The sequence below is a fragment of the Tamandua tetradactyla genome, chromosome 8 (genome assembly GCF_023851605.1).
Source record: "Tamandua tetradactyla isolate mTamTet1 chromosome 8, mTamTet1.pri, whole genome shotgun sequence".
NCBI lineage: Eukaryota > Metazoa > Chordata > Mammalia > Pilosa > Myrmecophagidae > Tamandua > Tamandua tetradactyla.
In genome coordinates this window covers 100097103-100123569 of record NC_135334.1, presented here as the reverse complement: position 1 = coordinate 100123569, position 26467 = coordinate 100097103, and the positions used below count along the sequence as shown (strand labels likewise).

The 26467-nt window shown below is 35.5% G+C and overlaps 2 long non-coding RNA genes across 2 annotated transcripts; one reads left to right on the top strand and one right to left on the bottom strand.

The window, feature by feature from the left end:
- On the bottom strand, nt 1-23357 carry LOC143643701 (uncharacterized). The gene is made up of 3 exons (XR_013156335.1): nt 23247-23357; nt 20051-20172; nt 1-67 (listed from the first exon to the last, which is right to left on the bottom strand). It is a non-coding gene; the product is annotated as an uncharacterized LOC143643701 (long non-coding RNA).
- On the top strand, nt 5306-25710 carry LOC143643702 (uncharacterized). Its single transcript, XR_013156336.1, has 3 exons — nt 5306-5366; nt 19401-19459; nt 25438-25710. It is a non-coding gene; the product is annotated as an uncharacterized LOC143643702 (long non-coding RNA).
- The last annotated feature ends 757 nt before the right edge of the window (nt 25711-26467 follow it).

The following is a 26467-nucleotide window of genomic DNA, read 5'->3' as shown; positions in this document are numbered from 1 at the left end:
TGTGGCTCAGTGGCAGAGTTCTCGCCTCTCATGCCAGGGACATGGTGTTCGATTCCTGGTGTCTGCCCTGCAAAAAAAAGAAAGAGAAAGAAAGAAAAGCTCACCGTGGGAAAAAGCGATGAGGAGAGTGCAGCTCTGGGCTGGCGTCTTCATCAGCATGCAGGACACTTCCGTAGTCAGCAAGTGGTGCGTGTTGGGTTTATCTTTACCTTTTCCATAGTGGTATCGATATCCACCAAATTCCTTCATTTGTACCATTCCTTCAAATAACATAATTTAGTAATGTCTTCCTCCCTCGCCCCCCCCCCCCCCCAAAAAAGAGTTCTTCAACTGGAGAATTGCAGTGTCTGGAATTTTAAACTATTTATTGTGTCTTTATTCTTGTCTTACATGTATGGGGCAGAAAAAATACAAAATAATTCCATTTCATATAATTGAATATTTTTACTATAGTCTAGTTTTTCAGTGCCGTAAACAATCTGAAGAAGATTCAAAATGTATTCAAAATATATCGAATAAAGGAGAAATAAGTTTCAAGGGACATTCTTAAGAATATTAGCATTTGACCTGTAGGTACTACATTCTATTTTTAACAATTTCTAAATATGAGTACAGAGAAAGTCACTCATTCTTTGAGTATATTTACTCAGACAACAAAGATGAATATGGCACAAAACTTGTCCCCAAAGAGATTTTTTTTTAAAAAGATAAATGCTTGCCTTGTATAGTGTGCTGATTTGAAAGGATGTATATCCCCTAGGAAAGCCATGTTTTAATTAAAATCCCATTTCGTAAAGGCAGAATAATCCCTATTCAATACTGTATGTTTGAAACTGTAATCAGATCATCTCCCTGGAGATGCAGTTTAATCAAGAGTGATTGTTAAACTGGATTAGGTGATGACATGCCTCCACAAATTTGGGTGGGTCTTGATGAGTTTACTGGAGTCCTATAAAAGAGGAAACATTTGAGGGAATGAGAGATTCAGAGAGAGCAGACAATGCTGCAGCACCATGAAGCAGAGAGTCCATCAGCCAGTGCTTTGGGGATGAAGAAGGAAGACCCCTCCAGGAGCTTCATGAAACAGGAAGCCAGGAGAGAAAGCTAGCAGATGACACCTTACTCACCATGTGCCCTTTCAGCCAAGACAGAAACTGACTGTCACCATGTGCCTTCTCATTTGAGAGAGAAACCCTGAACTTCATCAGCCTTCTTGAACCAAGATATCTTTCACTGGATGCCTTAGATTGGACATTTCTATAGACTTACTTTAATTGGGACATTTTCCTGGCCTTAGAACTGCAACTAGCAACTTATTAAATTCCCCTTTTAAAAGTCATCCCGTTTCTGGTATATCACATTCCTGCAGCTAGCAAACTAGAACATATAGTTTCATTTTTAAGTTAGTGTTATTGATATCTTTCATGTTATCTTCTCATATTCTGGTTTACTGGAATCATTGAATGAGATCTTTCATTTGTTGGAGTTTGATTAGAAAGGTTGTCAGTCCTAATACACTTAGGCTAAAAATTCTCAGCAGCTTTATGGGATTCCACGAGTGGCTGTCTGTACTTCTCACTACATTTGTAGTTTACACTATATATTTTTAAGGGGAAAATAGTATGAAAATAGTACTTTAAGTAAAAAGGAAAGCAAATGGTTTCACAGTATTTCCTCAGGCTCTGCACAGTGTCAGGCACTTGGCTCAGACATTTACAAGCATTGCATATTTCATATAATCCTCATAGATATCTCAAAAGGTCTATTTCACTATTTCTACTTTAATGATGAGCAAACTGTGATTCAAAATTGTGAAGTAACATGTTCAAGGTCATACAGCTAATGCATTAATAGAACTCTGCTTTTATTCCCTGGCTTTCAACTCTTGTCCTTTCATGAATCGGAATTACTGCAGAGTATCAGTAAGACAAAGTGTTCATGGTCCTTAGGGATGCTCAAAGCTACTTTCTTTCTATCTACAAGGAATAGGAGTCCAAACATTTGGTAAAGAGAGATGATTACAGTTAGAGAAAGTAAATAGAGGTCCCAACTCTCTTTGCAGTAAAATTTATTCTGTGTGTTGTTGAGGGTCGTGGAATACATGGAAATTTTGCCAAATAGCTAAAGAGAACTGAATCAATCATATTTCCTTAAAGGCAGGTTAGAAATCATCTGATTGTGGAGCTCAGAGTGGTTGGAATATTGTAGTAAGGAGAGCCTGTTGCAAGGAAAATCAAGAAAATATAGAAAAACTACCATCCTTAGGCTTCAAAAGGGAGGAAATTAATATGTACAATTGTAGTTTGGCAACATAAGAAAGGGATCTTACCAGCTTTATATAGCAACCACTGAATTAACATAGCCAAATATTACTTTATATCAATGGAAGCAATTTAACGCTATGCCAAATATACTCCAAAAATATTATAAATGGGTGAAGTACTTTACACAGAACACTGTTGTATTTGAGAGTCAAATTTAATTTATCCTAGACTAATGCCTTCCAAAGTTACTTCCCAGAAAAGGACTTGGCTTCTTAGAAAGTCCAATGAAAACTCAATATAGAAGGCAGCCAACGTAGGTCAAGGCTTAATTCTCTGTCTCAGGGAGGAGCTAATTCTATTTCCAATAGTGCTTGTTGGAGCTTATGCTCTGCCATGTCTCACTGTAATCACATCAGGGGAGGAACTGGTGCTTCCCTAATCATGTCCCACAAAACAAGGGTCAGAGTCTGTTTCCATATTCTGGCCTTTCTAGACCTTTCTGAACTGTCTTTAAATGAAAGAGCAATGGGGGGACCTCATCAGACTTTTTTCCAATAAAAGGTGCCACACAGTACTGGTATGTTTTCCCTCTAGCTATGTGCCATTACTGCATGACAGGTATTTAATCTATCAAAAATGAATATCCATATGGATCTTAATGTCAATCTTCATCAAAATCATCCCAATATTTGTGTTAGCAATGATTTGATAGAAATTCAGAATTCCAAGCTTTAGGTATATCACATTTTCCAAGATCCTAGAGGAAGAAGAGTTTGAATCACCTTTTCTCTCATTTTTTTAAACTGGACTGTTTGTTTCATAAGCCAATTATTTACCCATCATAATTTTTTACTTGAAAATATTAAATAAAGCACAGTTGTTTGTTAAATTTAGTTGGTATCTTCAAAATAATGGTGGTTTATTTTAATTTTAGATAACACTTGAGCCAAGAATAAAAAGCAACTTGGGAAGAGATTGGATGGATCTAGGATATGGTGTACACATTTGCATAAAATGAAATGCTATCTGTTTTATTGTAAGACTAAAGAACTACATTAATAATAACAACTAATTAATGCAGAAAAACTAAAATTTTGTAGCTGCCAATTTTTATTTTATTAACGAATCTTGACACACCAAGTTCTTATGGCTTTTTTTCTTCCATACTTTTGCAATATCAAACTTACCTAGTCATAGAGGCAATTCACAATTCCTGACTTTATATATGTGTGTGTGTGCGTATTTCTTTTTTAAGATATCTGCAAAATTTTTATTATGTATCTGCTAGTGTAGAGAAATTCCAGGATTCTGCAGAATCTATATCATTTGACTCAAAAAACATTTAAAGCCCCAGTCCCTACAGCACTAGAAATACCTTCCTACCAGCAATCAACAGCAATTATATTTTGAAGATTTTTTTCTTTATACTCCTCAGTTCTACCTCATTCTTACTCCTTGTGCTTTGGGGAGAGATTTGATGTATATTTAATATACAACGTAGTCATTAATATTATATAATAAGGAAATTCTTCCTTTTCCTACTATGTTAACTTGACTGGCATGTTTTAATTAGGAAAATCCATCATTATGGAGTTTTGGCAAGCATGTATTTTCTAGACAATGAGTAACCCATATTACCTCTCAGAGCACCAGTCTTCTCCATGTTGCTGTGGAGAGTACAGATCTCTGTCTCTTCAGGAGTGCCTTCTTTTTGAAAATATCAACTTCCTGCATTGCTCTGCAATGAACTCTTTTTTTTTTTAGAGTAATCAGATGGAAAGTTTATTAAGAATGCACATTAGAGGACATGCAATGCCAGCACTCTCGCAAGATCAGAGAGGTGAGGGGCAAGAGGCCCCCACCCTGTGGGACAATTTGCTTTTATAGATTTTTGTTCCTTTTATAATTTTATTAACTTTTTTACTATCTTCCCCTTTTCCCTTCTTTTTTGATGCTTGAAGGTAGATGGTTTGCTCAGGTGGGATTCAGAGATTTCTAGATCCCTTAATCTTAAGGGAATTTGGGTTGATGGTCCATCTTCTGAAGCTGCTTCATGCTGTCAGTGGATCACAGGCCCTACCTGTTGTAGCACAAAAGTCTCTGATTATGCTTATGGTTGAGCCTGAGGAAGGAGAGTGCAGCTTCTGACAAGGAAAAGTTTGTTGTGACAGTCTTCTAATATGGAAAAAAACAAACTGGGTGAGAAACTGTATACACAGTCTGAACAGAAGCAGGGACAAGCTGCAGCTCAGGATATTCTTTAAAGTTTTAGGAACACTGCTGTTTGGGGCTTGGCATACAGTAGCCAAGTCCCAGATTTGTACATATTACCATTTGTAACATGTAGCTGAAATTTGCATAAGAAAAACATTCTAGAATGATTTTTCAACTCTATTTGAAATTTATTAGCCACCGAAAGTTCATTTTCCATTTGTGGTCAACTAATTCTATGATGCAGGGGCTAGAGTTGTCTTTGAGAGTCATGTCTCAGGTTGCTACAGAGACTTACATCCCCAGAAGCCATGTCCTATGTAAGGAGGGAGGTAGTGAGTTTGTTTGCAGAATTTGACTTACAGAGAGAGAACATTTGAGAAACAAATGAGGTTGACTGCAGGTGACTCTTAGGTATTATTTAAAAGTGGGTTATTAAATTAAAAATATTAGCTTTGCCCTTTAAAAGATTAAGTTTCTTAAGGGCAAGCTCCTATTGCTTAAGAGAATATTAAGAATTACCCATATGGGGAAATTCAATAGTTCTATGTTTTTCTCTATCTTTTTAAGGGACTTTGCAAATATCTTAATTTTCTGATTAATATTTTATTCTTTGTTTTAGGTTCCATGTCAAATAAAGCTGAATTAGACAGGTTAAATTTGATGGTGTTTGTGCTTGACTAGACAGGTTAAATTTGATAGTGTAGGTGCTGGCTTGAAACCTTTACATGTCCCAGAAAAGCCGCATTCTTCTAAATCAGTCTGATGGGGGCAGATCTATTGTTGGGTGGAACCTTCTGATTAGGTTGCTTCCATGGAGATGTGACCCCAACCATTCGAGGTGGGTCTTAATCAGCTCACTGGAAACTTTTAAGAGGGAAACATTTCAGAGTAAGTTAAGACAGAGATGTTTGGAGATGCAGAGGGAAAACGTCCCTGGGGATGCCAGAAGCTGAGAGAGCCGTTTGAAACTAGAAGTCAGGAGAGAAGGACAAGAAACATCACCATGCGCCTTCCCATGTGACAGAGGAGCCCTGTTGCCAGCTGCGTTTCCTCCAAGAAGGTACCTTTCATTGATGCCTTATTTTGAACATTTTCACAGCCTTAGATTTATAACTTTTAACTTAATAAATCCCCTTTATAAAATCAATCCATTTCTAGTATATTGCATTCTGACAGCTTTAGCCAACCAAAACAGTGTGCTACAAAAAATGTTAATTTTGGAAGCTTTACAGCAAAGTATTATAACTGACACATAAATTTGGTTGTTTTCATGATCTGTATTTTTTATGAAACCATAACTAATAATATGTGACATCATATAGATCAGTATTATGATATAAGGTGGACAGTGAGAACATTATTAATTTGTAGGAATTTTAAACAATCTCTAAATATATGATTAGCATTTCACTGATGTAAAATTATCTAACAGAAGTATAGAAAATCTCTTTCAATTATTGTAATACTTCTTTAGCACTTTATGTAATATGTTAAGCTATTTTATGTAATGTGCTTACCTATGTTAAACTGTTCCTTTTCGACAATTTTCCTTTAACTTTGAGAAGACTTGTCTTCTGAAATAAAACTTGATGATGTCAATATAAGCTTCAACAAAGATGTTATTCTGAGATGGTATACATTTTTTATTTTTTAGGCAGAGTATGCAAATGGTTAAGAAAAACTTTTATAACTTAATCATTAAAAGCTGACTAACAATCTATATTATTTTAACAAAATTCACTTTTTCAAACTTTCTACAACTTTCCAGATCCATTCAGGACTGATAGTCAGCAATAACTACAACAAACAAAATTTACTTTCACAAATTTTCTAAAATTTCTCTCTTTAGGGTTAATAGTCAGCAATGACTAGAAACAAGATTCACACCAGGAATATGTTAGTTCACAAAATTAACATATTGCCAGATTGTTCTTTGAGGCAGCTGGAGGTTAATAAAGTGAGCTTCTAAGGCATTTTTAAAGCTATGGAAACTAATTTGAAACCCTTAGGGGAGCACTAACTTAAGTGAGCTGGAGAGAAATCCTATCCTTAAGTCCCTGCCATTCAAAAGCAAGTGGGTATTGAGAGTCAAGGTAAAGAGGGATATAAATATGTTTTAAGATCTAGGACTGAGAACCTGAATGCAAACAGAGGCCACTGAATGGGCTCACACCAGCATATCTTCTTCCCAAATGGACAGTGTTTTGGTTTGCTAAAGCTGTCAGAATGCAATATACCAGAAATGGATTGGATTTTCTTAAGGGGATTTATTGAGTTATGGTTTCATGTCTGTGAAAATGTACGAATTAAGACACAAAGAAGAGGATACCTTCTCTCAGGAAAGGCTGATCATGTCTAGGGTTTCTCTGTCACATGGAAAGGCACGTGGCAACATTTTCTGTCCTTCTCTCCTGGCTTCTGTGTTCTAATGGTTCTCTCAGCTCCTTTTGCAACCGCAGATGTTTGTCTCTCTGCTCTAGGTATTGGTTCTGAGCCCTCTCTATGTTTTCTACTTTTTATTATTTTCATACAGGGCTTAGTAAAAGGATTAAGACCCACCTTGAATGGGTGGGGTCACATCTTCATCTAATCAAAAGGTCCCACCGAAACAATAAGTCTGTCTCCACAAGATTGATTTAGGATTAAAAGAACATGACTTTCAATACTAGAGATCCAAGTTTGATTCATGGAGCCTGACCATGCCAAAAAAAAAAAAAGAAACAGAAAAAAGAACATAGCTTTTCTGGGGCATATAACAGTTTCAAATTACACAGATGCATTTATTTGTTTAAGGTTATTCTTTGGGATGCCAAGAGGAATCGATCTAGTAGGAGCCTTGGATGAATTGACAGTTAAACACTGGTGAATTAATAGTAAACAAGGCAGTAAACACTAGCTAGGTTTACTAGTTCTAACGTGGCCCCAAGAAAATGAAGAATATCCCACCCTAGAAGAGGGGGTAAGACATTCAGAGACACCAGAATGTCTTCAAGCTCACAAAGGAGAGGGTAGTGAAGGTCTTAGCTTTGGCTTTACCATTAACTCCCATAACTAGGCAAGGCTGAGGGGAGGTAGGTCTAGAGTGGCAGTTCAGGACACAGTGGCTCTAGTATTAAGAAATTAATAATATGGACTGCCTCATCGAGTGTCAGTCACCCAAAGCTCCTGCGATGGTTAGATGTGAAGTGAGAGGAACCATTAGCAGCTTCAGGCACCCTCAGTCTTCTTTGTGTGCCAAGAACAGGGTTCTGGGGGCCATCCCACCCCTTTTATAGGAGACAGTGCAGTCCCTGTGTCGAATGAACATGTTGGTGGCACCTGGGGCAGGGTCTCAGTGGGTCCCAAGGTTGAGAGTTGTCTCAAGATTTCTGGTACTCTCTTGCCAGTGGCTCTCCGACCCACAGTTGAAACAAGTCCCTTGAGGCTTACAGGCATGATTTGGGGGACCTCAAGGAAACAGGGTGCTTTTAACAGTGACTGCAATTAGCTGAGCCTGTACTCTGGTGGCTTGCTTACCTCCCTTTGCTTTCTCCTCCTCCTAGGCCTTTTCTTGATGTTAAAGATAGGCTAACAGGCAAAAAATGGGCACATGAAGAGTGGTTGCCGCTTTCTCTGAATGTCAGGGGCAGACTGGTTGATGAAATGAATGCCCAACAAAATCCATCTTCCTGGGAATCCGGAATTACATTATTATCCCTTTTTGGATTTCCACTAACATCCCCTGGAGGGAGAATCACCTTCTTGATGATCTTCTTTTAAACTTGTTTGTTTAAAGGCATACGAAAGTGTAGCACCAACCCTGTTAATTGTATTAAACTAAAGGAGATCACTCAGAAGAAGGAGGAAAAACTGCCCTCTTTTTGAGAGTGCACATGTGGAGGACCTCTGAGTATATTTTGTTACTTTAATCTAAGATGCCATGGTCCCTGAGGCAAATACTCATTTGAATACTTATCTCATCAATATGAAATATTTATAATTATCACTGCCTGACATGCTAACCAAGTAATTGCATGTCCAAAGGCATATCATTCAATGATGAGCAGGCAGTAAATTAATGATCACAGTCTACTGTTATTTCTGGTTTAGTCCTTGAAATAAGTAGGGCATATTTTTCTGTATTACTTTTTTCTGCTGAGAGAAAGCCAATAATAGTATACATGATTCCAGGTAAAGAACTGCATTATGTGTGTATGATGAGGCAATAAGCATTACAATACCTTTGTAAAGTTTGCTACTTGGTGGCAACAACCTGTCTTTTCTGTAATCTTATCTCAATAACTTTCACTCCATATTCTCTTTTCCCTTTGAATATAGGAATTATAGACGTTTATTTGAAATGTGTATTGTTATGCTTTCATAAAAGTCTTGTCACCATGGATTGCTTCTGGAAAGATTTTTTTCACCTTTATGGTATAGAATTCTTCAAAATTAGTAGTAGCTGTACAGCTGAGGTATTTGCCCTCATGGAGCCACGTGATGCATTATAAACTTGAGCATTTAATTCCTGTCTTATCAATGCATATTATTTTGTCTTTTCTGACTTTCTTTTTCATGTCAGAATCTTAAGCTATTTTAATGATATTATGGAGTGAAGGCCTTTGTGAGAGAGACACTGACATTATTAGAGAATGGCTATATCTGTTCTAGAGATTAACATAAAATCTTGCTGTGTAAATTAGTTAAACCAGATTTACTAATGAACAATTGAAATTGCTTTAAATAGCAGCAATAATAAGGTGGTGGACATGTGGTCAAATTTGCAATGCTGGAAGAAATATATAAAAGCTACAAAATAAAGCAAGGACTTTTTTTTGGTTTGATTTTTAAGTAAGTAATGAGTTGGAAAGAATATTGCCCAAAATGCGCAAATATATAGGGACTTTTGTACTTAATTAGGAATTGAGCATTCAGCCCCTACGACTATTCTGGAAAACAGCTGTCATCAAGGTGATATAGAAGATTTATAAATTTCTGATTTACTGTATTAAATTTGACCAAGTTCGAAAATATGTAAAATAATCTATTATATTCACATAAAAGATGGAGATTTTACTTATAATTGAGCTTCAAAAGTGAATGAGTTGAAAACACTTTAAACCTTTAAATCCAATCCAAATACTATCTTTAAGATTCTAAGAAACACTATTCTAGAGACTCTAGAAGAAATTTCTAAATTATGATTTTAGAAAATAATTCGATTGCATTTTAAGTTGGGAATATATAGGATATACATTTATTAAAATTTATATAGTTACAATCAAAGCAACAAACTAAAATGTAGAATAATGAACAGCTGTGCATTGCCTAAACAATAGAGACCATGACTTTAGAAGGGGAGAGAAACTTGGGGAACCTAGAAACCGTCTGTGATAGCAGTACCTGCTCCCCAGGATCATTATGAGAGTTTGACAGCAAAATATCCAGCTTTGACAGCCATTGTTCCAGAATATGACCAGTCACAGATGTCCTCTTCCTTTAACTATGAATATGGCTTCCTCTTTTAAAATGTCCTCAAACTGCTTACTTGCATTCTGTAGCCTACCACGGACTGCCAATGAATCTGAAGACCAAGTAGAAAGCACCACACTTCCCTCCATGCCATGTCCAAAAATCTCACTTAAATAGAACTGATTGTCCATCAGACTGTCTCAGCCTTTCTTCTTTTTACACTATAAAACTGCCCTCTGTTTTAGTTTGTCAAACGCTGCTGGAATGAAATATACCAGAAATGGGTTGGCTTTAGAAAGGAAATATATTAAGTTGTAAGTTGACAGTTGTAAGGCCATTTAAATGTTCAACTAAGGCATCCAGAGAAAGATACCTTGACTCAAGAAAGGGCAATCTGGGAATGCACATGACTGGCATCTGCTAATCCTTTGGCATCTGATTTCAAACATCTCCCCAGAGGGTGTTTTCTTTCTGCATGTCTTTCTGTGTCAGCTCCGAGCTTTCTCCAAAATATTTCCTCTTGTAAAGGACTCCAGTAAATTAATCACAACCCACCCTGAATGGGTGGAGTTATATCTCCATTGAATAAAAAGTTCACACCCACAATTGAGTGTGTTACATCTCCATTGATACAATCCAGTCAAAGGTTCCACCCCACAATATTGAATTAGAAAGAAACATGGCTGTCCCCACAAGATTGAATCAGGAAAAAGGACATGGCTTTTCCGGGGTGCAAACTACCTCAAACCAACACACCCTCCTTTCTAATATCTTTGAAACACTGGTGAGAAAAAAATGACATTCAATGTATTTCCTCGCCACAAGTTATGGATAGATGGCCACTTATTTTTGTCGCAGATTTAAATTTGTCTTCAATAAGAATAGTGGGCAACTTAATTATTTATATTGATGGTTTAATGCCATCAAAGACCAACAAAGCTGGATTATGTTACTTTAAATATCAAATTTATTTGCAATGTCTTTCTGCTCTGAGAGTATAGTACCGAAGTCTAAATAAACTTGAAAATTATGATAACATGTTGTGACAGTATGAAATGATTTATGTACCCTAGAAAAGCCATGTTTTGATCCTAATCAATCTTATAGAGCAACAGTTTCTTCTAATCCCTATTCAGTGCTATAGGTTGGAAACTTGTTAGGTTATCTCCACAGAGATATGACTCAATCAGTTACGGTACTAAACTTGATAAGACAGAGATGTGTCTCCACCCATTCTATGTGGGTCTTGATTAGTTTACCGGAATCTTATAAAAGAGGAGACATTTCAGAGACAGTCCTTTTTTTTTTTTTTAATACATGGGCAGGCACCGGGAATCGAACCCTGGTTCTCTGGCATGGCAGGCAAGCGTTCTTGCCTGCTGAGCCACCGTGGCCCGCCCAGAGACAGTCCTTTTTGAGAATGAAGACAGAGCTGCAGAACCATGACAGAAGGAAAAGAGAACCAGAGTCCACTAGCCAGCAACCTTTGAAGATGAAGAGGGAAACACCCCCCGGGGTGCTTCATGAAGCAAGAGGCCTGCAGACACCGCCATGTTCACCATGTGCCCTTCCGTCTGAGAGAGAAATGTTAAACATCATTGGCCCTCTTGAACCAAGCTATCTTTCCCTGGATTCCTTAGATTGGACATTTCTATAGATTTGTTTTAATTTGGACAATTTCACAGCCTTAGAACTATAAGCTAGCAACCAAACAAATTCCCCTTTCTAAAAGCTGTTCCATTTCTGGTATATTGCATTCTGGCAGCTAGCAAACTAGAACATATGTTTTAAAAGTTTTTATGCATAATTTATTTTGGAATCCTGTTTTTTTTTTTCCTGAAAACGTTCAAAAATTAAGGTGATAAAGAAAGAAATCAAATGATTTCTTAAATTGGATATAAAAATTTTAAACATCATATTGTTAAAGGGCAATTTTTAAGAAAGATCTTGGCTTTCACTTTCTTATACCCAAACTTCAGCATCAAGTCCTGAAGGATGAAAAATTAAACATTTTTTAAAATTTTTTTTCCTTGTGGCTAACTCCATTATCCTGCACAATTTTATTACTTTCCTATTTCTGGTTTTTTCAAAATTAAGATGGTTAATGAACTCACCAGAGCCACTATCCAGCCTTACCAGCCTTCTTTCAAATTTGATTGGCCTATTATATTTTTCTGTCAGTTACTGTGCTGGTTTGAAACTATTTTGTACCCCAGAAAAGCCATGTTTTTCTAATCCATTCTTCTGGGTGCAGAACTGTTATTGGGCGACAACTTTTGATTATGTTGTTTCCATGGAGATGTGACTCCACCCATTCAAGGCAGTTCTTAATCCTTTTACTGAAGCCCTCTATGAAGAGAATAAAAGACTGAAATCAGACAAAGAGCTCAGAGTCGATACAGAGAGCAGAGAGATTAAACCAAGCAAAGGGCACAGAGGGAGAGAAATATTCCAGAGACACTGAGAGAAGACTTGCAGGACACGGAGAGCTCAGAGAAGTATCCCTGGAGAAACAACAAGGAATCACAGATGCTCAGATTGAAAAACACTGGAAACAGAGGCTGAAACCAATGGATCCCAGGAGGAAGGGCCTGGCAAACATCACCACACACCTTCCCAGGTAACAGAGGAAACCTGGATCCCAGCAGCCTTAATTCACAGTCAAAGTGTCTTCCTCTTGATGCTTAATTTGGACATTTTCATGGCTTAAGAATTGTAAATTGTAACTTAATAAATCCCTATTTTAAAAAGCCTAACCATTTCTGGCACTTTGCATTCCAGCAACTTTAGCACAGCAAAACAGTTACACTTATAATCATATGACACATATTTAAACTTGTTTCTCCTTCAATTAAAATCAAGTGAGACCTCTTTACTTCATACCATATAAAATGAGGAAATTAGTGTCCCTATAATTTTCTCTCTCTCTTCTCCCCTTCACTTCTCAATATCTACAGTTATTACATTATTCTGTATTCTTAAGCTTTATAACATTTATATTCTATTTCGTAGCCATAATGAAATATTTATTGATTTACCTACATGTTTACAAAATGAAATAAATCAATAAATAGCATTAATGCTATTGTACTTATAAAATCATGGTTTATTAAAGAACTAAGTAATGTTATTGGATCTAAAAAAAGAAATGTGATACCTATGCTAATAACCTGGGCCTCTTCAAGGTTGAAATATCGGAAGTGAAGAATGATTTACCTTTTCTTTTACCACACCAATAAAGAATTACAGTAAATTTTCATTTGCTTAATATTTGGATCCAGATTTTCTTATATATTGTTTTGTCTATTTGTAAATTTTTATTTCCCTGCACTCTCTCTATTATAACAGTAAATGTCTGCATCATATGTCTAAGATTATTTACTCTCTTAATTATACTACATGTTGCATTGTATCTCCTTTGTTTTGTTACAAATTCTACCTGGAGCACTGTAATCTCCAACCTGGCCCAGCTAGCAAATTTCACTGTCGTTTTTATGATGACTTTTCTGAATGTATTCCTTTTTTAAGAACATTGTTTTTAGATCAAATATTCTTCTCTTTGCTGGATTCATTTTCTAATTTAGCTTTATTTTTTAAAAAAGTTTAGCAAATATTTTTTCTCTCAGAAAAGATACACAAGTAGAAAACTTATGAGTCCTTGAATTTTCAACCCATCTTTATTCTGCCATGACACTTGATAAGGACATTGTGGAATTAAATAAAAATGTGGTTAGACGAACTCTGGAAACAAAGAATCTGTCTCCTGCCACTTGGTGACCTTGGAAGGGTTACTTATCTTTGGGCTTCTAAAATGTCATCCAAGAAATGAGATTACAACAGCATTTAACTCACAGGATGAAATCATTTAGTGCAGGTAGAGCTCTTAGAATAATGCTTGACCCACTGTGAGAAAACATAAGTGCAGGCTATTAGTAGCATATGGGTATTCAGTCCTAGGTTGAAGTCATTATCTCACAAAATGTAAAACTTATTGCCACTTTGTGGTCCTGAAAGAAAAATCTCATCAGTCTGAGTCTATTCTTTTCAGGTAACTTGTTTTCCTTTTCCTTATCTGTTTATTTGTTCTTAAAATTTTTAGGATCTTCACTTCACCTGTGATTTGTTCTGGATAATTTATTTCTTCATCATGCCCAACTTTTGATGGGGTTTTTGGTAAGAAGGCTTATGTCTTCTTTGGAAAATTTTCTTCTATAATTCTTGGATTGTATACTTGAATTTTGTCTTCCTATCCATTTTCTTTCCTCTCTGTTTCTGTTCACATGTGGAAGCAACAACTTATCCTCATCTGAGTGCATACTCAAAAATGTATTACTTATAAATCTTTTCTAATTAATTACTGGATGCTCTTTTTTAGTCAATTAATACATTAATCAAAATTAAGAAATCATGTATATCAATACTATGTTCCAGGCACTGTCCTAAGCTCTGATGATATAACTTGATCTTGTCATCAGGAAAGATGATGATGTGATTCTCATGAACGTAACATTCTATGGATGAAAATATCAGTAATAATGTTGTGAAGAAACTAAACATCAAAACATGTCAGAGATTAACTGATTATAGCCTGTGTTTCCTATCTGATGTTTGCAACATTTATGCATATCATCCTATAGACCAGTGGTTTTCAACCAGGACTGTTCTCCCCTGGGTGGAGGGAGAGTATTTTGGCATGGGCTTTAGGCATTTTTGATTGTCACAACTTGAGGATGCTGCTGGCATCTAGTGTGTAGAGGCCAAGGATACTGCTAAAGATTCCAGAGTGCAAAAAGAATTATCCAGTCCAAAATGTTAGCATTACCAAGGTTAAAATCCTCTGCTATGGATACAGCATAAGTTCTTTAATTAATTTTTAACATTTTTCTCTTTTGAGTTTGGTAGGGAGAAACATTTCTTCTCTATTCTTGTTTTCTTCTATCGATCAGGATATCAACGTAACATCATTGGCCTCCTTCTACATCCCCCCCCTAATCTCCCAGAAAGGACTTTCCTGACTGTGAATTTGGGGGAAGAAACAGAACATGCAGAGCCCTGACTTCCCCTTAGCTCTGCCATGCCATTTAAAGCGCCCTCTGCTCCTGTGGGGATGGATGAAGGGGCTGGCAGTTTGGGAACCCAACAATCGGTATATTGTTGAGATATAAGAACATTTCTGTAAAGAAATATACAGTGCAATTTTATAAAGGCACATGGAAACAAAGGCAGGTGAATTTAACCTCTGTTGGTGGTTTACAAATCATAGACATTATTCCTTGGTGGAGTGCAGCTTATAGACTAAGGTACCAAATTTTAATTTAATTTTATTGCTTCAGGCTAATGTAGTTACTTTTAATTTCTGCTTCATGGATAAGAGGCATTATTATTTATGAGTTTTTATTGCTTATAAATTTGTTTCTTTTTGAGTGGTTTTTTTCCTACCACTCTTCTCCTGGGGTCTCAGAAAAGCTGCAGGTCTCTGGGCCCCCTCGCTAGATGCTGGACATAATGACTTTTGTAGACACCAAGTACATGCACTCAGCAAGGACATGCGACTTGGCCAGGTTTGTGGGGCCATTAGAGTTTATGCTACCATAGAGAGATATTACTTGAAGCTCTCAGAATCAAAAAGGAATGCCATAACTATTGACATTTTGTGTGTGCTGCCTTAGCATCCATCTTACTTTGGCTAGGCCACTGGTCTCAGCGCTGATCTTTGGCTTAGTTAATAACCAGCTTTCTAGCCCTGAGACATAAACTCTTTCAGAGCCCAGTCTTGTCTCTGCATCCATGCACACCACCCCAGTATCTCACCCAGAGCCCAGAGCTGGTACCAAATGATAGGCTAACCATCCTCACCACCCTACACCCCCTGTCTCTTTCCCTTTTCCTGTACCTATGCTTTAAGCAAAGCGGTCCTTGACTCCCTGCAGGTTAATCTACTAAGCTTCACCTCTGGAACACAGAGACATAAGCCCATGGTCCTTATTACTTCCCAACTGTTTCAACCACCAAAGTCAGTTGAGCTTCCAGTTGACCCCTCATGCAGGCTTCTTTCTCTGGGACCTGTATGTAAAAAACTTTTCTCATGCATTATGGCATTCATTTCACACTGGGTCATAGCTGGCCTCTTCCTGGACCCAAATTTAATATCCAACTTAACTAATTTGAAATAAGGAATTAAATTAAATTTAAGATAAAACCAGAAATACATTACAATATTGAAAAAATATGACACAGATTTGTTATTCTTCAAGTCAAACTAAAATTCTGTCCCAAACCCCTTCTAGCTTCCAGCTAATAGCTTAAAACATTTAAACATTTTTTAAACTATCTATTTTAATAATCTCTTGAATAATCCATACTTCTTAAGACAATTCCCTGAAGGTAACTCACAGAACTGTGCCAAGAATTCTTAAGATTACTTATATGTATATAAATATATAAATTCATATTTATAGTGTTTTCACTCCAAAACTACTTACACAACTGCATACATATGAATTTGCACAAATCAAATAATTATCAGTTGGTATATAATAGCTATGAAAGCATTCAAAGGGACTCGCATTTTATAAACTAACATATCACTGCATCAAGCTTTGATATGTAAACTCATGATCTTCACCAGTCCAATTTCTGTCATTTATACTTGATTATAGTATATTTCCATATGCTTGCATAGTACATAGTCAGTTGAAACCTTGGTCTTTTATTATAAAATGTCTGGAGAATTTTTCAAAGCTCAGCTTGCATTAATGGCTTTTTCAATGTATACAATACTGGAAAGTGAATGTATATATATATTTTATATTTTTACCTTCATTTGTCTTAATGTAACTGATCCAATTTTCTTGTAGATTAAACTAAATGAACAGTCTAACTCAATACACAGTTTAATGTGAATTTATGTATATAAATATTGGTGGTGGTCATTTGATACACTGAAATAATTACAGCCTAAATAAATGCATTATTTAGACAATATTGTTCTCAATACATGTTATAATTATTGGTAAATCAGACAATGTAAGACAATAACAAAGGTTTTTAAATGTTTAAAATGGGAGGTAGAGGATGAGTAAGAGAAGTGTATATTAAGTTTCAAAAAATAATATTAAACATAAAAATTTCCTCCTCTCTTACAGAAGGGAATAAAGGATTCTGTTAAATCTCTTAATGTTACCAATTGGAAAGAAGATTATATATCATACATGTATTTTTTTTCTTTTTCTACTTTTCTTTACTCCTTTCTTCCTCTCTTTCTTTCTCTTACCCTCCTCCCACTTTTTTTAACAAAGTAAGCACAAGTAAAATAAAATATACTGCATATTTATTTGTTTCCTTACTTGATACGTTCTCCTACATATCTCCAAATTAACTGGGGATGGAAGAAAAAAGCTAAACAAAACAGATCTTATAGAGGAAAATATACAAAACAGAAAATTATAAATCGTAGAAAATATAAAATATGCTTCTAACTAAGGGATCTACGTGGAAAATAAAATAAATTGTCAAAAAATGGATGTACATCATGTTTGACTTAATTTAAATGTAAAAACTGCAATGTAATAATCACATATTTAGACTACCAAGCAATCGAAGGAGAGATACATAACAAAAATACAGAGATAAATTTTTAAATGGGAATTTTAATAAATGTCTTTCCTCCCAAATGGAAGGTTGAATTGGAAATCACACCACCAAATAGTAATTAGGTAGGAAACACTGCAAAACTGAGTATAGCATCTTGTCCTGTGTAATTCTGCTAGATTCATAATCATAAAAACATTGAAAATATTAAAGAAATTTTAATACTTTTTCAAACAATAAATAATAAAAATAATTTAGATAAATATTCATCTTAAGAAGGTAAAATAAAATGGCATCAAAACAAATTGATACCAAATCAACCTAAGGACATCAGGAGGAAGAAACTAATATATGTTGGGGGTGGGGGAAGAGATTTGCAAAACTATGAAAGATTAATTCTTATATCATTAGATTAACATATATGAATATCTGAATTACATTTATACATTTCTAAAAAATATATAGTTAAGATTTAGAAAATGGAATTGGGTAAATAATTTTGGAAGAGATTTATAAAGTCATCAAAAACTGGTCTTGTAAAAAATCCTAGACATTCAATTACTCAGAACACAACTTTTTTCTTTTCTTTAGAGTTAAATATTTTCTAAGTCAATGAATCTGTTTCAGAATATTAAGAAGGAAATTCAGAATAACACAAAAGGATAAAAAAATTAGAACACGCAAAATAAAGTTAAATGTAATAATGTGGAAACATTTTGAAATGAAACTACAGAATTCTACTGATATACATTCAAAATAATAAATCTTTGAAAAAAATAACGACAGTCATCTTGGGCAGGAAGACTTCCTATTGTAATGATGTTGATTTTCCCTAATTAATACTCATCAAAATTCTAATGCAATTTCTTTTTTTCTTTCTTTTTAACTGAAGTCATTTTGATTTCATTTGGAATGGCGAACATGTGAAAATATGCAGGGACTTTTTAAAAAGATGTGTTCTAGTTGGAATTATCCTTACTAGAGATTAAAAATAATAACATAGAGCAATGAGTAAATATAGACAGTACAGAAATAGTAAACATGGAGATTAAGTACATGATATTTACTTTCTTTACATTAACAAGTAATATTTGAATTACTGTGTGGTAAGGAATTTGGCCTCATCCAAACAGAGATCTAACCTTTGTCTTGACTCTTAGGAGTATCTTCCAAACTCTTGGATTTTCTAGAATGATAGTATGGCCTCTGGTATTTCTGGTGGGCCTTAAACCAAGACCACACATGATAGTTTATGCTAACAAGGTGACTAATAGGGGCACTCAATAGTGTACGTGAATGAGATGCCTTAGGGTACAGCCAGCCCACTGGTCACTTGAGAATACCAGCCATGTAACTGTAGGGCTGGAATTGGAGCCATGTAACATTGGCCTAGCCCCCAGGAGAGGAGGGGGATGAAGACTGAGTTCAACCAAGAAGGCAATAATTCAATCAATCATGATGATATAATGAAATCCCAATAAACCTCTGGACACTGAAATTCAGGTAGGCTTTCTGGATTGACAGTGATCAGTGTATATTGTTACACATGAATGTCAAGATGGTAATACATACTTGAGGACAACAAAAGATGTGCATTTGGAAGCCCTCCCAGACCTCACCCTATGAGGTTTTTTTTCCTTTGGGGAGTTCATTTTCCAATAATAAAACTGTATTCTTAAGTATAGCACCTTCTCACATTCTGTCAGTCATTCCTGCAAATTATTAAAATTGAGAGTAGTTTTGAAAAACCCTTGAACTTAGAACTGGTGTCAGAAGTCTTGAACAGACTTGGCACTCTAGAGGGCTGTGTCCTTAATCACAAATTTGACTAATTCCTAGTAATTATTCACTAAATGGTTTTATTATTTATTATTCTTCCAGAGGAGGAATTTGTAACCACACTACATATACCATCTCCGTAATACAGCGGATTGTGTCAGGTAAATTAATATTTATTTATTATTGAGTTAAACATTGAGAAAAAAAGAAATAAAATATGGAAATGACTTCACTCTTAAAATAATTTCAAAATGGATAGAAAATGTAAATGCAAAGAATCAATAATCATTAATGCACTTGAATAAATCCTCAAGATTGCTGGCCAGCCAGAAGATACCTACCCTAGGAGGAAGCAAGGCTCTTGGTCTCTGAAACCAAAAGCCAACAAATGGATAGGTTGTTAAACCTATCCATTGTATGGTATTTGTTTTAGCAGCCGAAAAGCTAAAACACTCCCTTACAGTTAGATTGGAGCTACATATAGTTTGCCCAATAGATTATGGGTAAAGTGTCCTAAGTCCCTTTCAAACCTGGCCTTCTAACACAATCTACATGGTGCTCTGGTTCTCTCTTCCCCTCTTGTGCACAGCAATCACGGAACCCACATATTTCAGGTAGGAAAGAGAGCCACTCCAATCATATACTATGTAGTATGAGTAAGAAATAAGCCTCTATTATGTTAAAACAATGTGATCCAGTATTAATTTGTTGATACTATATATTGCATCCTATCCTAAAATAGTGATACTTACAAGATTGATAGAATTGAGATGATATCCAGTGAAAGTAAGCAGCTGAAGGTCAGAGATGGTACATGTGAGATGGCAAGATGATCCCAAGAAATTAATTTATTAGTAGAATTAGAAACTTGCATCTAGAGATGAAAAAGAGAAATACAAACCACTTTAATCATCCCCAAAATTATTGAGACCAATGCTAGGTTTCATATAACAAATGGGCTGCTATATCAAGCCATTTTAATTTGAAGCTCAAAACACAAAGTGAACCCAGTACAATGGTATTCAGTAATAAAAACATTTATTGGGTGCACAGATAGTTCAGTGGTAGAATACATGCTTTCCATGCAGGAGACCTGGGTTCAATTTCTGCACTAACACCCCTCCCACCCCCCCAAAAAAAGACCACTTATCAAGGTCTTTCTACATGCTAGCTGCTTTGCTAAACATTCTGGTCTCATCATTAATTTTTATTCAATTCTCAAAAAAATTCTGCCTTCTGTTACTCTACTATGACATAATAGAATGCTTAATTTAATACTTAGAAGAATATTTAATTACTTAATATACCCAAGTATGTAAGTAAATTACCAAGGGACATATAGCAGCTAAGTAGCAGAAGAGGGATTTGAACCATCTTTTCATGCCACAGCAGGAACCTGGAACCACATTATATATATATATATACCATCTCCATAATGCAAGGAAATATGTCAGATAAATTCATAGTCAACCATATTTTCCAGTACACTAATGTAAAATATTCTTCTATTAAATGTAGCCATACATCTGTACATTCTAATAAGTCACCAATCAATAGAATAGGAAGAACAGAGTGCAGTGCCTTTAACTTTGATTAACTTAATTTTTTACTTTCAAAATCTGGCAAGTACAATAACATAAAGTGAAACATTGCTCTGATAATATTTCCTCCTTGCTTTTAAATTTATCTGATTTTTTTTCTTCATTTTTTTAAATTCTGTTTTTTAATAATAAAATAATTACTCCTTTCTGTAGTGTACAGGCCTCTCTGTGGTCCATTGCCATCTGTGTCTCCACTCTTCTCTCCCTCTGTCTCTCTCTCTCTCAATGCTTACATTCTAACTGCATTCCTTCTTTCTCTTCTTTGAACACAGCAAATTAATTTCTCCTTAGAGCCTTATTCTCTCTTCCTGCAGCTGCCTTGGCCTAGCTCTTCAAATGGCTTGCTCCGTCTCATTATTTAAGTTTCAATTCCTCAGAGAGACTTCTCCTTGCCAATTAACAAAAAATGATCCACTTCCATCAAATAAATGCTTTATTTTCTCCATGGTGCTAATCATGTTGTGAAATGTTCTTACTTATTTATAGTTTTATTTACTTCTTGTCTTCTTCAATAAAAATGATAGTTCAAAGCAGTTAGAGACTTGATTTTTAGTTTGCCTATACATGCCCCCAGCTAAGACTCTTGGTGAATACATGAATGACAGCATATGCAATTCCTTCTAGGAACAAACAGAAAACAAAATAAAACCTGAGAATTATTGCAATCATATAGTATAATGGAAAAGAACTTGGCTCTTGTATCAACTCTACTTGTGATTTACACTTTTATTACCTCTTATGGTTTATTTGTAAAATGGGAGTAAGAGTACCCGATATATATGTTTCTTATGAAGAGTACGTGAACTAGTATTTACAGAGTGGTTAGAGAACGCCAGGTACATAAAGAGTTAAGTAAATATTTGCTAAAGAATAAACAATTCAAATTATGACTTGAATTCCAAAAGTTTCTTTCTCTCTTTTCAGATGTCCCTTATTTAATGACCAAATCTTTCAATCAAAAACAAGTTTGAAATAGGATCCAATAATCTAGTCATTACCTCTCCTTTAAAATGTTCTCATTTTACTGATATGTGTCTGGGTGCCATTATTCCAAGTAGTTTTTATTGTGTTCCCTACCCCCAGCCCCATTTATGTTAGGGGTGGGGAACATGGCAATGCATCGTGTCTTCATAGAGTATAAATTAGATTCTGAATTTTCCATAATACTGAATAACGCTAACAACATTTATTCGTTGGAGTTTTAAAAATAGTTTAATTGGAAGATATATTATTTTCAGACTCCCTCTGCACTCTGTACTTTTAAGAAGGTTCTTTTAAATTCTTTAAGTAAGATGCTTTTCTAAAGCATTTTATACTGGAAGAATTCACTTAGCACTATCATGGACATGCTTGTCAAAAAAATCTGGCATAACATTTCAAGACTACAGAATTATGTGTTTAAAACCAGATCAAGTATTTAACAAGATTTGGACATTTCTTAGTGAGTCAAAAGTTAAGATGTCAATTCTACCTAAACTGATTTATACATTCAATGCAATACTAATTAAAATCCCAAAAACATACTTTTCAGAAATAGAAAAAACAATAGCCAAATTTATCTGGAAGGGCAGGGTGCTCTGAAAAGCTAAAAATATCCTGAGAAAGAAAAATGAAGTCGGAGGTCTCACACTACCTGACTTGAAGGTGTATTACAAAGGTATAGTGGTCAAAACAGCATGGTACTGGCATAAAGATAGATATACTGACCAATGGAATCGAATAAAGTGTTCAGATATAGACCCTCTCATCTATGGCCAATTGATCTTTGATAAGGCAGGCAAGTCAACTCACCTGGGACAGAACAGTCTCTTCAATAAATGGTGCCTAGAGAACTGGTTATCCACATGCAAAAGAATGAAAGAGGATCCATATCTCACGTGCTATACAAAAATTAACTCAGAATGAATCAAAGACCTAAACATTAGATCTAAGACCATAAAACTTTTAGAAGAAAATATAGGGATAATAGGAGGTGGTTTCCTAGATCTTACACACAAAGTATGAGCATTGAAGAAAGAAAGAAAGAAATGGAAACTCCTCAAAATTAAACACTTTTGTGCATTAAAGAACTTTATCAAGAAAGTAAAAAGACAGCCTACATAATGGGAGTCAATATTTGAAATGATATATCAGATAAAAGTCTAGTATCCAGAATATATAAAGTGATTGTTCAACTCAACAACAAAAAGACAGGCAACCCAATTACAAAATGGGCAAATGACATGAATGGACACTTCTCAGAAGAGGAAATACAATTGGCTAAAAGGCACATGAAAAGATGCTCAACTTCACTGGCTATTAGGGAAATGCATATCAAAACCACAGTAAGATATCATCTCACACTCACCAGAATGGCCATTATCAATAAAACAGAAAACAACAAGTGCTGGAGAGGATGTGGAGAAAAAGGCACATTTATTCATTGCTGGTGGGAATGTCAACTGTTACAACTGCCTTGGCAGGCAGTTTGGCAGTTTCTCAGGAAGCTAAGTATAGAATTGTCATATGATCCAGTAATACCATTGCGAGGTATCTACTCAGAGGACATGAGGGCAAGGACACAAATAGACATTTTCACACCAATGTTTACAGCAGCATTATTACAATTGCCAAGAGATGGAAACAGCCAAAATGTCCATCAACAGAAGAGTGGCTAAACAAGCTGCAGTGTATACATACGATGGAATATTATGCAGCTATAAGACAGAATAAAGTTATGAAATATATAATAACATGGATGGACTTTAAGGACATTATGCTGAGTGAGATTAGCCAGAAACAAAAGGGCAAATATTGCATGGTCTCATTGATATGAATTAACATTAGTGAATGAACTTGGAGAATTACAGTTAAGAACAGAGACCATCAGGACATAGCAATAGGGTAGATATTGGATAATTGGAGCTGAAATGGTACAGATTATGTAGCAGGGCTGATTGTAAAAATTCAGAAATGGATAGCACAATACTACCTAATTGTAATACAATAATGTTAGTACACTGAATGAAGCTGAATGTGAGAATGATAGAGGGAATTAGGGCTGGGGGCACAAATGAAAGCAGAAGGAAAGATAGATGATAAAGACTGACATGGTATAATCTAGGAATGCCTAGAGTGTATAATAATAATGACTAAATGTACACATTTAAAAATGTTTTTGCATGAGGAAGAACAAAAGAATGTCAATTCTGCAGTGTGTTGAAAATAGATGGTACTTCATATTTTAAAACTTCAACATATGTGTGAGACTAAAGCAAAAAATATTTATTTGGTAAAAAATTTGTATTTTGACTAGTGCATTTCCTAATATAACATATGTGGGCAGTTTAATTGAACACCATAAGTATGTGGTACCTTAAGTAGGGTGTGAGATTTTATAGGTTTGTCCACAGTGATGCCAAGATAAATCCCAGGGTGATTTGAACAGTAAATAAAAAAGTATTTGCAAAGTCCCCTAGGGGGAATGGTGAGAAAGGGGAAAAATTCAACTTCCCCATTTGGAGAATACCTGATATTCTCACAGGCAGTGGGGACAACCAAAGCAATAGGCCGAGCCCTCAATCTTGGAGTTTATTCATATGAAACTTATTCCCACCAAGGATAGGCTAAGCCTACTTCAAATTAAGTCTAAGAGTCACCCCCAGAGAACCTCTTTTGTTGCTCAGATGTGGCCTCTCTCTCTCAGCAAAGACAAGCAAACTCACTGCCCTTTTGCTCTCTACATGGGACATGACTCTCAGGGGTGTAAACCTTCCTGGCAATGTGGGACAGAAATCCCAGAATGAGCTGAGACTCAGCATCAAGGGATTGAGAAAACCTTCTCAACTAAAAAGGGAAAGAGAGAAATGAGACAAAGTATCAATGGCAAAAAAAAAAAAAAAAAGTAGCATCTTACGGATCCTCCCTTAGTTATGTTGTCTTTGCTGAGTTTAAAAGAGTAAGCCCAGGACTGGCTCTGGGCAAAAGTTTCAAGTTCACATCCTCAGGCTGTCATTCAAAGCCTCTGGAACTGACCCTTCCTTTCCTTTCCATTTTAACTCTGAATATACTCTCCAAGACTCCTGTTTTGTTTTGTTTTGTTTTGTTTTGTTTTGTTGTTGTTTCATTTTGTTTTTCTTATTGACTTGTAGGCAGTTCTCCCAAATCATATTCCCCTTTGTGTCTGGCCGTATACTCAAACTCTTCACTCTCCCTCGCCCCTGCATTAGTCTAAATAAAAATCAGGATTTTCTGAACCAGTTCAAATTTCACACTAAATATAAATATTTCGTTATATAGCTTCACTATATTTCTGTTCTTTCTTCTTATTTTCTTTTTCCACATTCTGCTATTCTCAGCATTGCTACAAGAGCATAGACAGGTAAACATTTTTAAAAAAGGAATAATGAAGCATAAACATGTTTGTCATAGAGTCCTTGAAGGTAGTCACCAATAATTCTTTGACTGACTATTTGTAATTACTCCCCTTCATATCAAAGAGCAGAATCGAATTCCCCTTCCCTTGATTCTGGACTCATCTTGTGCCTTCTTCTGTCTAGCAAAGTGTGACAATAGTGACCTTCTGGAACATCCAAATGCAGCCAGCACTAGGACTAGTGGCATCATTTCCTTCCTCTTGAAACCAGCTACCACATTAGAAGTTGAACTACCCTGAGACCAATATGCTGAGGAAGTCAAGCCCCATGGAAAAGCAGCATAACTGAAGCCTTCTTGGACTTTCCAGTGTACCCCCACGATGGAGTGAATGCATCTGAATTAATAACACCAGTCGATGCCATTTGGAGCAGAAGAACCACAAAACTGACAGGAAGGATCCCACAGAATCATGAAAAATAAATAATGATGTTTTCTGCCATGAAGTTTTGGGAGAGCCTGTTACTTAGCAGTAGGCAACTGAAAGAGTGTCTGGAATCGATTAGAAGAAAATAAAAATATAGACAAATGGAATTAGAAATAAAGCTTAAGCCATTTGAGGATCATGTATGAATTTTTTCAATGCTATCTGTTTCTTTACTATTGCTAAGTTGTGATGGTTATTAACTTTGATTCTGTTTCATTAACTGGAAGGTTAACTCCTTCTCCATTTGTTTCTCTGCCCTAAACCTTGGGCAGATTACATAATCCCTACATAGTTTACTACCACCATAATAAAATGGAAATAATAATAGACTTGAGGCCTGTAAAGGCCTACAGTGTAATGTAAGTTAAGTGATTAGAACAGTGCAAGTTATCTAGTAAGGCTACCTAAGTTTTTGCAATTCTGGTTATTCTCATATACCCAAAGAATATTAATTCCAAAAGAGGGATGAGGAAAATACATTTTCAGATGATTTATTGTGTTAAGCCTGAGATAAAAACATTCTTTTTCAGATCTAAGTATTGAGAAAGAAAATTTCCTTAGCTTTCTCTGAAAAACTACATGTTTTCTCCCAGGTTCTTCTTTTGTTTATTTATTGAGAAATTTCAAAATTCATTTTATATTTATTTGCAACAAATGTGAAGAATATTAAAAACTGTTTATCTTTGTTCTTTAACGTCTCCTAACTTCTCTATGAATATTATTTTATA